This window comes from Perna viridis, chromosome 11, assembly GCF_037379345.1.
Source record: "Perna viridis isolate PV_CMFRI_1.1 ecotype Kerala chromosome 11, ASM3737934v1, whole genome shotgun sequence".
Taxonomy (NCBI): domain Eukaryota; kingdom Metazoa; phylum Mollusca; class Bivalvia; order Mytilida; family Mytilidae; genus Perna; species Perna viridis.
The window spans coordinates 28,919,685-28,932,073 of record NC_142455.1 but is presented as its reverse complement, the minus strand read 5'-3'; positions in this window follow the sequence as shown (position 1 = coordinate 28,932,073).

Below are 12,389 nucleotides of genomic sequence, written 5' to 3'. Positions count from 1 at the left end.
TATACGTGAACGACAAAGATGGACAGTTGTTTGTCATTCACTTAATTTTTTATTGCTCGAGTATTATACTTTCGTTTTCATTATATGTTTCTATAAAGTTAGAATAGACAAAACGTTATAAGCCTTTAAATTTCAATGGACATTTTATCAAAGTTAAGATAACAGTCATTTATCTTTACGACATATGGACATATTGTATGAGAAAATGAACGTCCTTCGGTGAAAATTATTTTTGTCTAAATCATTTGTATTGTTTCCAGAATCATGGTTCCATTTATTACACTTTCTGTCCGTTTTTGAGATTTCAACTAGATAAAAAGACGCGTAAGTTGATCTTGCTATTTTGATTCCTTTCTAGGTAGAACAAATTGAATACTTTTAGGTAAAAATGAAGAAATTGAATTATATATCTAAATTAATACTTTGACTATATGTATTTGACAACTTTTTAGTGAAATTCGGGTTACTCATTTACTTTTTGTGTCTGTGTGCGTGTTATTTTGGTAATATTATCTTATTCTTGTGTATGTTTATTGTCTTGGTTTTATCTTTGTCCCTTAAATGTGTTTTAAAGGAGTAATCAAGGGAACCAAGGTTATAGCAGTAATCAAAAGAATGTAATCCAGGGACAAAGACCAGACATGGAAAACAGACATACACAGCAACGAACAGAGTAACTAAAATCATACATACAAAGTAACAAAAGCAAATGAGCAACTCGGACTCCACTAAAAATTGGAAGCATGGGGAATTTAGGAATAACTCTAATCTTATCCGTTCTCCTTACTTTTTTCTTAATCTTATGTTATGTTTACAAGGACTTACACTTGCATAACGTTTAAGCGTGTTGTTTTTTGGCTATTCGGAACAATGTTGTTTTAATCCCCACACTCAGTTAGAATCCCGAATTAAAACATTATGCATCGTTGTTTTTCCAAAAAAGATGGTACACCTAGATACAAATATATAGTTCTTGGTAGAGATTCCTCATACTTTGTAAGAAATAATTCCAAATCATCATCCAAACATACAGAGAAAGATGTTTACAAAATGCTGGAATTTTAATCGACAGCATATTTGTCCAGTGTGGTGGGCGTGTTTTTCAACAAAACGGTCGGCATTCCAATAGCAAAAAATGGTGCTCCTTTACTTGCTGACCTATTCCTTCACTCTTATGAGGCCGACTTTATAACTGATCTGATCCGAAAGAAAGAATATCGTTTGGCTAGATCTCAGTTTCTGCTATATAGATGACGTATTATCTTTAAAACTGTCCTAATAAATCGGGGATTTGATACATCGCATCTACCCCAAAGAAGTTGAGATAAAGGATACTACAGACACTGTGGAGTCAGCCTCATATCTTGACCTACACTTAGAAATAGATGGTAAAGGAAAACTATTGACTAAACTTTACGACAAAGGTGAAGACTTTTCATTCAGAATTGTCAACTTTCCTTTAATCTGTGGCAACATCCTTTCATCACCTGCGTATGGAGTGTTCATATCACAACTCATACGTTATGCAAGAGCTTGCCGACACTATGCTGATTTTTTGTATCGCGCTAGAACTCTAACAAATAGGCTTTTGGGATAGGGTTATGTTGCTACAAGATTGAAGTCATCACTACAGAAGTTTTATGGTCGTCATCATGAACTCGTGGATCGTTATGGTGTATCCATCTGTACCATGAAAACTGATTTATTCAACGGGTCATAGTTTTCCTTTCCTCGTTTGTCTACCCCGGACTTGACTTTTTATGAGCAACTCGGCAGGGGTTTCTAGAAAAGCAGAGGACGCTTACCCTACCGGTGCACCTGGTCCATGCTCCCAGTTTTTAGTGGAGTCCGAGTTGCTCATTTGTTTTTGTTACTTTGTATGTATGATTGTAGTTACTTTATGTTCTTTGTTGTATATATCTTTTTTTAATGTCTGGTCTTTGTCCCTGGATTACATTATTTTGATTACCGCTATAACATTGGTTCCCATGATTACTCTTTATTATTGTTTCCACATGTAATATCAGTTTATAAGAAAGATGTAATAGTTCGAATATTTAAAAAAACTTTCAGAACAAAAAAAAAAAATAAAAACAGAATGAAAGTGACCTTCATCGGTATTGATATAAGGCTATGATCAGTTAAATATAGTTAAAAAATAACAATAAAGAATTATTGTGCTACATTTAATGTTTTAATATCCGGTAGCGTCTGTCACGAACACTTTGGCGATTTACAGAAAAGTCAAAGCGAATCCCAATTTACATTACCAACTATGATGGTTTTCTCTTCAGTTCAGAGCTCTTTAACATTGTCGATAACGGCAGAGGAAATTGTCTATCGGATACAATAAGTGATATGCAACGATACTTTAAAAACCATTTGTCACACGTGACGTCAATGTTTTAACCAATTAAATAGGAATCAGGATATATTGTCTCGACATCCGGTACACAATATATTTTTGGAATCTCTCGGTCTAGCAATCTCTGAGGTGTGCTTTGATAATCAAAAGCATATATAAAAAAGGCCACAAACAATAGAATTGATATTGTGGTATTTATTTTCATTATTATATTTTCATTTTTCCTAATGTTATATACAACTAACTAATTGAAAGTGAATACTGACCATTAAGGGCGTTCATGGTACGTTCATGATCGAAAAGTACAGTTTTATATTTATTCAGAAATATTTAGGCAGTTAATGACAAAATGATGAATGAAAAACATATGGAAAATGGATATGGTGAATATGTAAAATGGACAACAATTCCACTGCGATGATCAATGTGAGCTCAAGGCTAACTAAAAAACGAATAAACAAATACGCCACAAAAAACAACAACTAAAAAAAACGTTTTATTTAACAAACTACAATGAAACATGTCTTTACTTTTGAACTGAGAGATCAGTTAAACTAATGCAAAAGTCCGATTTAAACATGTTCAAAAAGTTGAAACGTATATAAACTGACTTCAGAAAATGTTTTGTTACTCAGATTTCAGATTTCATCTACATATTTTAAAACTAAGACCCATAGTTGACAAACCTTTACCGAAACAGTACTGAAACCTCGTGTGATAGAACGTTCCTATTATAATATTTCATCTAATTTACAATTCTAACGAACGTAATGTCAAAAGTGTCGCGTCATGCCACTTCTGCAAGAAAAAAAATGTATATTTGATTATTTTAAACTTGCGATGTTACCATAAATAGAAATAAATATCGAAGTCAGATTCAATCTTTGATTGTAGTATGATTAATGTATTATTGAAGAGTCTATATCAAACAGATTAATTTTGTTTCCGATGAACTTCCAGTGGATTGATTGACCTTTTGTCAGTATTTTGAGAAAATAGTCGAGCAAACCGGGCTGCTATAATATTTTTGTAACGGTTTACTTGAGCTGGCGGTATTTGTTTAGTCGGATTGTTTATAGTATATTACAGTAAAAAAAGGATTATGAGCCTCGTTCTCGATTGATGATTGTTCCGATGCTTCCACTTTTGAAAGATGTAAAAACAAAAGATTGATTTGTATGAAATTTGCCACTTGCATGGTGTACATTGGTTATAAGTGTAGTTGTTGGATTTTTTTTTATTTTGTGATATTACGAAGGTAATTATAGCTAAGCGTCATATTTGTATTATAGTTTTACATATATGGTTTTGGATGACAAGACTACGGTCTGTCCTTCATAAATAAGCACTCCCAATGCTTTAAATGGACCCATTCTCGTGAAATAAATGGAGTTTACACTGTAAACAATGGACATAGTATCGGCAAATATATTGCAGCCTCAAACAAAAAAGAATATCAATATCCAAATACATGGTTGAGCCATGAAAACCGGAAACAGTGACAATCTACATACACAGCGCAATGAAACAACAATGTATTATTTTGTCAACAAAATTGTCCGGTAGCTCGCTCCCAATTTGAATAACTTCTAATATAATATATATATACTTTTATATAATTAATACAACATATAAATATATATTTGAAGTGTTTCTTGTGTTAAATGTCCCATTCTTCATATTTGTATTAACATTATTTTTTTTTAAAGTATATTTCCGTATGCTCATACAAGTTTAAATTATATTTCTTGTTTCATTCGAAGTATTGTGTAATAATGCTTCATGATTAATATTATATACAATTAACGACTTTCATATAAGTCGCTATTTTGATTTACCAACCCCAGAAAATGCTATATTCACCAAGCCGTAGGCGAGATAAATATAACATTTTTTAGGGTTGATAACTCATGAAAGCGACTAATATCAAAGTCAATAATTGTCTTATTACATGAATTAATGCGCTTTGAGACTACTTTCGAATTCTATATTTAGGTGAAAACCCTACGCTATTTCCGCATGACCGCTGTTGATCTATTTTTTAGCGTAACCGTTCAAGCGGAAATGAGTAATCGTATTGAGCAAAATTGAACCACTGACAAGATTTAGCATGACTTTGTAGTTGTCAGAAAACAGAAAAAAAACTGTTCATGTAATAAAGAGGTTAAATTGTTGTCATCACGAACTCTTTGATCCTTGTAGTGTATCTATCTGCACAAGAGAACCTATTATCGGAAATACTCGGTCGTTTCCGCTGCACTTAAAAATAACCTCGACTGCAGACAGGATAATTTCTTCTTCAGGTAGCACTAAACATTAATGTAAATATTACTAGAAATAGAGAGCTATAACACTTCCAAGAATCTTGGCGCGAAGCGAGGAGCTAAGAACAAAAAATAATTATAAATAATTCAGTCATTATATTTATAGAGTCTGGTCGGTCGAATTTTGAACAGATTCTTCCGTCTAGTGCCTCCGAGGTTTTTCTTTTGTGTAACGATAAAAGCTGAGGAGTTCCGATTGTGATAACCTATTGTTTCACCGTCTACCCTTGACGTGATAAATTACACGGCGGTTTTTGTCTAAAATCAGAGGTATTTACAAAACCGTTGAATCTATTCCATACTACTTGTTTTAGAGAGAGTAATCAAGTGAACCAAGGTTATAGCGGTAATCAAAAGAATGCAATCCAGGGACAAAGACCAGACATGGAAAAAGACACACAACAAAGAAAATAAAGTAGCTAAAATAATACATACAAAGTAACAAAAGCAAATGAAACTTATTTTTATTTTTTATTTTTTTTTATTTTTTTTATTTTTGTCTAATAATGTTCTGTAATATACTGATCGGAAGAAACCTTTTCTGATGACAACCATTGTAAAATAAACTTAGGTGTCTTGAAGAATTCAAAATACATTACAGTTTTAAGAAATATTTTTTTTTTGTTTACAAAACAATAAAAAAAAATAAAATAACTTGAATTTATATGGTGAATATGTCAAAGAGACAGTAACCCCACTGGGATGAAAAATGACTGCTCAAGGCCACCCATAAAATAATACTGTAAAAAGAAATTGTTCTTTAAACTATCAAAACAAACACACCAGCTTCTCTGGTTCACGAACCAAATGTCTATGCTAAATACTACATTAGTTCCTTCTCAATATCGTTTAATTCTAGTTTGTACGTACTATGTCTAGAATGACACAGTGTTGACTATCAAATGACAAAATATGACAACAAACCTACAGATTCCACATGCAAGTACACATTTAGGAAGAACAAACTAGTCATTTGGAAATATCAATTTCTGTGGTAAGAGATTTGTTTTATGATCAAAGAAACTTTAAGCATAAATAGTAAATATGAAAATATACGACGAGGTTCAGACTTGGTTTTTGGTTTATGGTTTATAGTTACGTGTTATAGTATATGGTGGATTAGAAAATGGTGAAATAAGGTAATGAAAGCAATTGGAACTTTTCGGCCATTTTCGATTCACTAAAACATAAACTCGGCTGCAGAAAAGAGAATTGAAGTCATACACCAATCAAAATAGATCTATTCACCAGATGGCGAAAAAATAATATGCTAGATATCACTAGAAATAAAGAACAATATCCTTTTCAAGAATTGTGACGCGAAGCGATGGGCTAAAATAACTGTAATTTTAACTATTTAAATTTTAAAATCAGATTGGTCAAATTCCGGACAAAGTCTTCCGCCTAGTACCCTCGAGTTATTTCTTTATTTTCTTTTGTATAACGAGAAAGTTGAGGAGTTCCGATTTTTGCTAACAAAAGTACTAGTATGAACAATCTTTTAAAAACTTACTGTACAAGGACAGAATACGTAGATTACAAAATATTTTAGGTAAAGGAAGTTACCAATGAATTTTGTGTATTCGTAATTGTTTGTCACCATATTTGAGAGAAAAATATAACGTGTTAGTTTCCAACGATAGGACAGCCCTCAATATTCTAACTAACAAGATCTTCAATATGAAGCAATGGAGGTGTCTTGTGAGAAACTATAACTGCTTACTTCTCCTGAGCATTTTTTTTGTGCTTATTTTCCCAGTTTCTGTTTTTTTCTGTCGTCTTTTTAGCGTTTATAGCAGATTTCTACTATTTTGATACTATGTGCTCCTGTTTCTTTCTATTATTTTGCAAAAAAATATCTCTAATAATATATAGTTCTAAGTAATGTTCGGCATAAACAAAATGTGCAATTAAATATAATAAGTCTACATGTCAAAAATTATTTTATAAGACAATATATCAAGCCGTATATCTGATACAAACAACAGTTCAATAAGAAAACATTGTCCCATTCAGTTTATTCCTGGCCCCGTGCGGGTCCAGGCATCAAAAGAAGAAGCCCGGAGCAACGCTAAGCTTGTCTCAAAAGGAGACTAAATAGTGCTCAGGACCCTGGATGGGGGCCAGGGCGCTCTGCCCACAGAGTAACTGGGTTGTGTGCCCCAGGTGGTGGAATGGGGTACCACTGTCATGCTACATGCTGGGGTCGTCATGCCATTATACAGAAAACCTGACCGCAAATAATATTAGTGCAATGTGTTGGGAAAGATGCAACGTTCCTTGCACATTAAAGAACCATCCTACATACCTCTCCCTATTTACAGTGGCAATAGAAACCCGTCCGCCCTATTTATCCTTCTGTCATATCCCATTTGTCATTTCATTATCATTTTATGTTCATTTTATCATCCATTTCAGGTTCATCTCCTGGGAATAGCTGAAATACAATTACCGAACAGTATACTCATGTAAATATATATAGCATGTTTTAAACATATGTCTTTTGTTTTAGTTTTAGAAAGCTGCTTATTGATGCTTGTCGCAATATCCTTCCTTTTTTCCTACATTTTGAATATTTTATAATTCTAGTATTTTAGGAACTTTTCATATAACGAATTTTGACGCCTTGACGCCATTGATGCACAATGCTAACCTATAAAATTACAATTACGTTCAAGTTATCATATCAAATACAATGTATAAAAGATGAATAAAAGATCCAACACTGTAAGTTTGGATCGTAAAAGACTTAAAACTAATTGATTGATTTTTGGACAGTTCTAGCTCTTGATCTGCCGTGTCGTGTTGATGAGGCTACAAACCAAAATCCTTTATTCGTCTAGTTGTATTATTAACTATATACACTAGTTCATTAGTCCCATTTTATGTCCTAAATCGACTAAATGACCATTAATTTGACGCTTATTCTATCAGACCATTAGTCAAGTCTGATTTGGTATCACGTTAAAGAAACGTACATTCGACTTCTGTTGCTGGAAAATGTCTTAAAACGTATTGTAAAAGGAACAAACAAGCAATTTGATTTTACTCCTGTTTTATGTATCAGTCTTTGTAAGAATCGTGCATTTTCTGTAATATGTACTATGCCCCAAAAGGTTACACATTTTTATTTTTGTTATTAATTTGTTTTATTTGTCTGCATGATGAAATATATAATCATTCATTCCAATTTGTTAGGAGATAATTCACAATGAAAATCCAATGGTTTTATTGTATCTTAGTGTCGTTACAGAGATGTCATCCTTTATTTTGAATTCTACAGTACATTCTATATGATATATATCTCTTATGAACATGGGTTCTATGAAAATCTGAATAGTATTTTAAAAAATATATCAAAAACAAAATATGTAGGCTACCAAACCATGTATCACATTTGTATGGAGTTGAAACAAGGGACTCGGACTTTTTTGAAATTATTTGTAGGTGCGTTTAATTGTATTATATTTTTTCCACACTGGACAGAAGTTGTGGTCACGCCAGAGTTCTTTAACTCAGCCTCAGTTTTTTTTTGCCTGTTCAAAGTCAAGAATTTCTGGCTTCTGTGTGTATTGTTTTGTTTCAATTCAAATTTTGTGTTACTGGAGTATTTGGGAAAAATATTTCGCTTTACTTGTGAATAATGTTGTTTTGGGTCAGCTACAATCTGTCCGGTAGTGTGAGGGCTTCCTCATTATTCACTGAAGACACATGAAAAGCCTTGAACTGTCATTTTTCATCCCGGTGGGGTTGTTGTCTCTTTTACATATTTCCGTCAACGATTAAAAAACAATAAGGCATAGTGATATATGTTTTTCTTGAAATATATTCTTTTAATTACCACTTAATTCGTAGTTTCCTTGATTAGAAATAAACAACATGAATCAATAAAAGCAATGCTAGCGGACAAAAACAAACAAAATTATTAAAGATAATTAAATTTTCTGTGTGTTTGAAATATACACACAAACACAGACTAAGTTAAATTAAAATAAAACAAAACCAAAACTAACCAAACAATGATAATTGATTTCCACATGTTTTATAAACAACAATACCTTCTATAAATATGTACATTTACATTTTACAAATGTCCCAGTTTCCAAACTCGGAATAAGTTATGCTCCAAAGAGTGGTTTTACATGTTTATTTATGTATTTGCACCTGGTCCATGCTCCCAGGTTTTAGTGGAGTATGAGTTGCTCATTTGCTTTTGTTACTTTGTATGTATGATTTTAGTTACTTTATGTTCTTTGTTGGGTATGTCTGTTTTCCATGTCTGGTCTTTGTCCCTGGATTGCATTCTTTTGATTACCGCTATAGCCTTGGTTCCCTTGATTAATCTATATCATTTTTGATACTACACGACTGTGCAAGATGTAACTGATATAACGGTACTATTTACGTATATAACGGCTTTAAAGAAATGCGTTTTGTATTCTTAACAATAACTGTTACCATTCTTCAATTTTTAGATATTTGATCATTTTTCTGTATGCATCAGTTATGCTGTAAGCAATATCGTAATCGTTTGTACGATGATACAGACGTACTGACGCATCAAACTAAACTAAAGTACCCCATTACTCTCCTACAATATGGTGCATATGTCTGAAGGCATGTAAAATATTGTAACACAGTTCTATTTTTTTAAATACTTTGTCAATCAATTAATGATTGCTTTTGATTCGCCTATGGTGTACAAGTTCCAGATGCTCATAAGTTTTTAGCATTAATTTACCATTCCCCTTGTTTCTTTATCGTCTATTCTAATATTGTTATTAAGTAGTAGTCTTTGTAAGACTGTAAGAATCATGCAAAATCTGAAAAATGCGATACACCCCAAAAAGGCTACATATTTTTGTAAGTGTAATCAAGGAACCAAGGATTTAGCTGTAATCAAAATAAAGTAATCCAGGGACAAAGACCAGACACGGAAAACAGACATACACTACAAAGAACATAAAGTAACGAAAATAATACATACAAAGTATCAAAAGCAAATGAACAACTCGGACTCCACTGGGCGCATGGACCAGGTGCACCGATCGAGTAAGCGTCCTCTCCGTTTCTAGAAAAAAACCGCCGAGTTGCTCATAAAAAGTCAAGTCAGGGTAGTCGAAAGAGGACAGTTAAGTTGCTTTATGGATCTATATTATGAAACTTGTGATTATTCATTCCAATCTGTCTGCTCTGAGAAGATAATCAACATTGAAAATCCAATAGATTCTGTTGTATTTGAGTGTCATTTACAGAGTCATCTCCCTTAATTTTGAAATCTACAGTGCATCCTATACAATTTTTATCTCCTAAGAACAAGGGTTGTATGAAATCCCAGTGTTAATATCTATCTACAATGGCAATTCAAAAAAAATATCAAAAATAAAAATATGTAGGCTTTTTACCCATGAATCACATTTTGCACGAGTTTCAGCTTTTGTGCTACTTCAGCATCCAAGTACCAATCCATGTAAAGTACAGGCACTGACAATGGTACAGATGTACAGACGATTCGTGGTGAAGAAAACCCACAGAATAAGTATTGCTTTTTTATTTAAATGAACGCCATATAATTGTGTAATTATAGTCATTTATGCATACAGATCTGTATGTTTCATCTGTATCTCCTCCCGATTAAATCAGTTAAATGAAGAATGATATTACTCTTTCAAAGTGCCACCTTCAAGTACTATCCACATAGATATAATCGAAAAAGAGCAACAACTGTATAAAAGCAATGTTTACTGTTGCTGTCTCTGAACAACAAATGAAAGCAAATCTATTTCTCTATTTAGACATATTACTATTTGATCCCTATATTACTATATTTGTTCAATTTTGTTTTGATAGAATGTTAAAAAAAATAGATTTTTGAAAGAGTTTCCTGCCCTTGAAATATTCATGTTATATGCATTGCAGTTAAATTATAACTTAATTTACCAAAATGATATGAAAAAAAACTTTTTTACCTTGATACAAATTTACTTTTATAAATAGACAAATTACATTTTCAAAACGGTAGGTTTTTCATACCATGCTTTAACGACTGCCTGATTCTTACAGTAACTAAAACTTAATGCTTTAAACCATACTTATGAACAAACAGCAATATTCTGGTGACAACTGCAAAAGGCCCCGACCCATTGTAGTAAGAAAGTTGTAATAGTCGAGAAACACTTTTCATTATTTAGAGTATTGTTCCGAAATTGAGTACATTGAAGTTAATGTTCTAAATCATTATTTAATTCTTTATTTATCCCTCCTCATTTAAGCAACCAACGGCTTCTCTGACATTTCGGTTTTTATCATTTTCACTGCGGTATCCAATCTCTAGATCATGCTATTCCAGTGCATTTCTCGTTCCATGTACCATCTCCAAGAACGTAACATTTGCTTCTTTGAAGAAATCGTGCCATTAATGCGTAATAAACTCTCTTAGAGCCGATTAGCGTCACAAGTGGAAAAAGTAATTACAATTTGTATCATAAAATTGCACCATTGCTCTTCAGTAAAGTTACACTCGCATTAAAAGGCAAAAGTAGAAGAAAAGTGTATGCCTCATAAATTTTATTTCTCAGTACTTTTTTCTCAACTACTTTTTTAACTGATTTCTGGAGAAATCTGATTTACAAAATCAATATCATAAATTAAGGTAGTACTTGTTTGTACCCAACCTGTGGTACAACGTGTCTACCTTTTGTCATGATGGAGGTGAATTTTTTAATCATGTCTGATGTTTTCTTACCCTACTAATTGATTTATTATATAAAACTTTTTTTTTTCGATTGTGTGAAACTATAAATACTATATAGACTACAGAATACATGTTAGGAAATTCAACCCCGCAGTAGAGCAAACTATATAACAGCAGTTTTCAAGCAACGTCACACTTTTCAGACTTCGAAAAATCGACACAATGTTTCATATATTAAACTTTAAATTTGTAACGTGTTATCATGAATAACAATGCATTTCGAATAGCTTTCTTGCAAAAGTTTGTTTGACTAGTATTAGGAAAGACATAAATTAAGGCGTTTTTCTTAGCTTATGTGTTTTTCAGCGGATAATATTTTCGTGATTAAAAGGGCATAAAGCAACATTAAGTGATACACCGCCACGTAATGATAAGAAAGGGGATGGCAAAATATTCAAAATGGCTTGTCTCGAAACCTTCAATTTGGATTTCGCTGAAAAATAAACTGAAGCAGTTTTCTTTCTAGTACTAAGAATATGACAAGTTGTAAGAAAGTGCATTAATCCGTTATCACCTAGGAATCGTGGGGAGCTGACAGACGGACGGACGTACAAGCAACTTTTAGGCATACCTCGCCAATTCATGCGGTCGGGTATAATAACTGTTATTATGGTTGTGATTTCTATATGTTACGCTCTTTGCATATATTTTTATTGAAGACAGTTCAAGGCTTGAAATGCGATCTGACGTCTCAAAGTCAAAGTAAATCCTAATTTGTCAACGTATATTCATTTGTTGTCATTTTTGCTAGTTACGGGTATTGACACATTTGTCTTTACCGGTGATACAAACACTCAAATCCCAGCAGTCATTCAGTTCACGTGGCCAAAGGAAACAGAAATTTATTGCCTGAGAAATTAGTTTCCAAAACACAGCTGTGAGCACCTACAATGCTACAGGAAATATTTTTTCCGTTTAGAATATCATATTTAAATACAGATTGTAT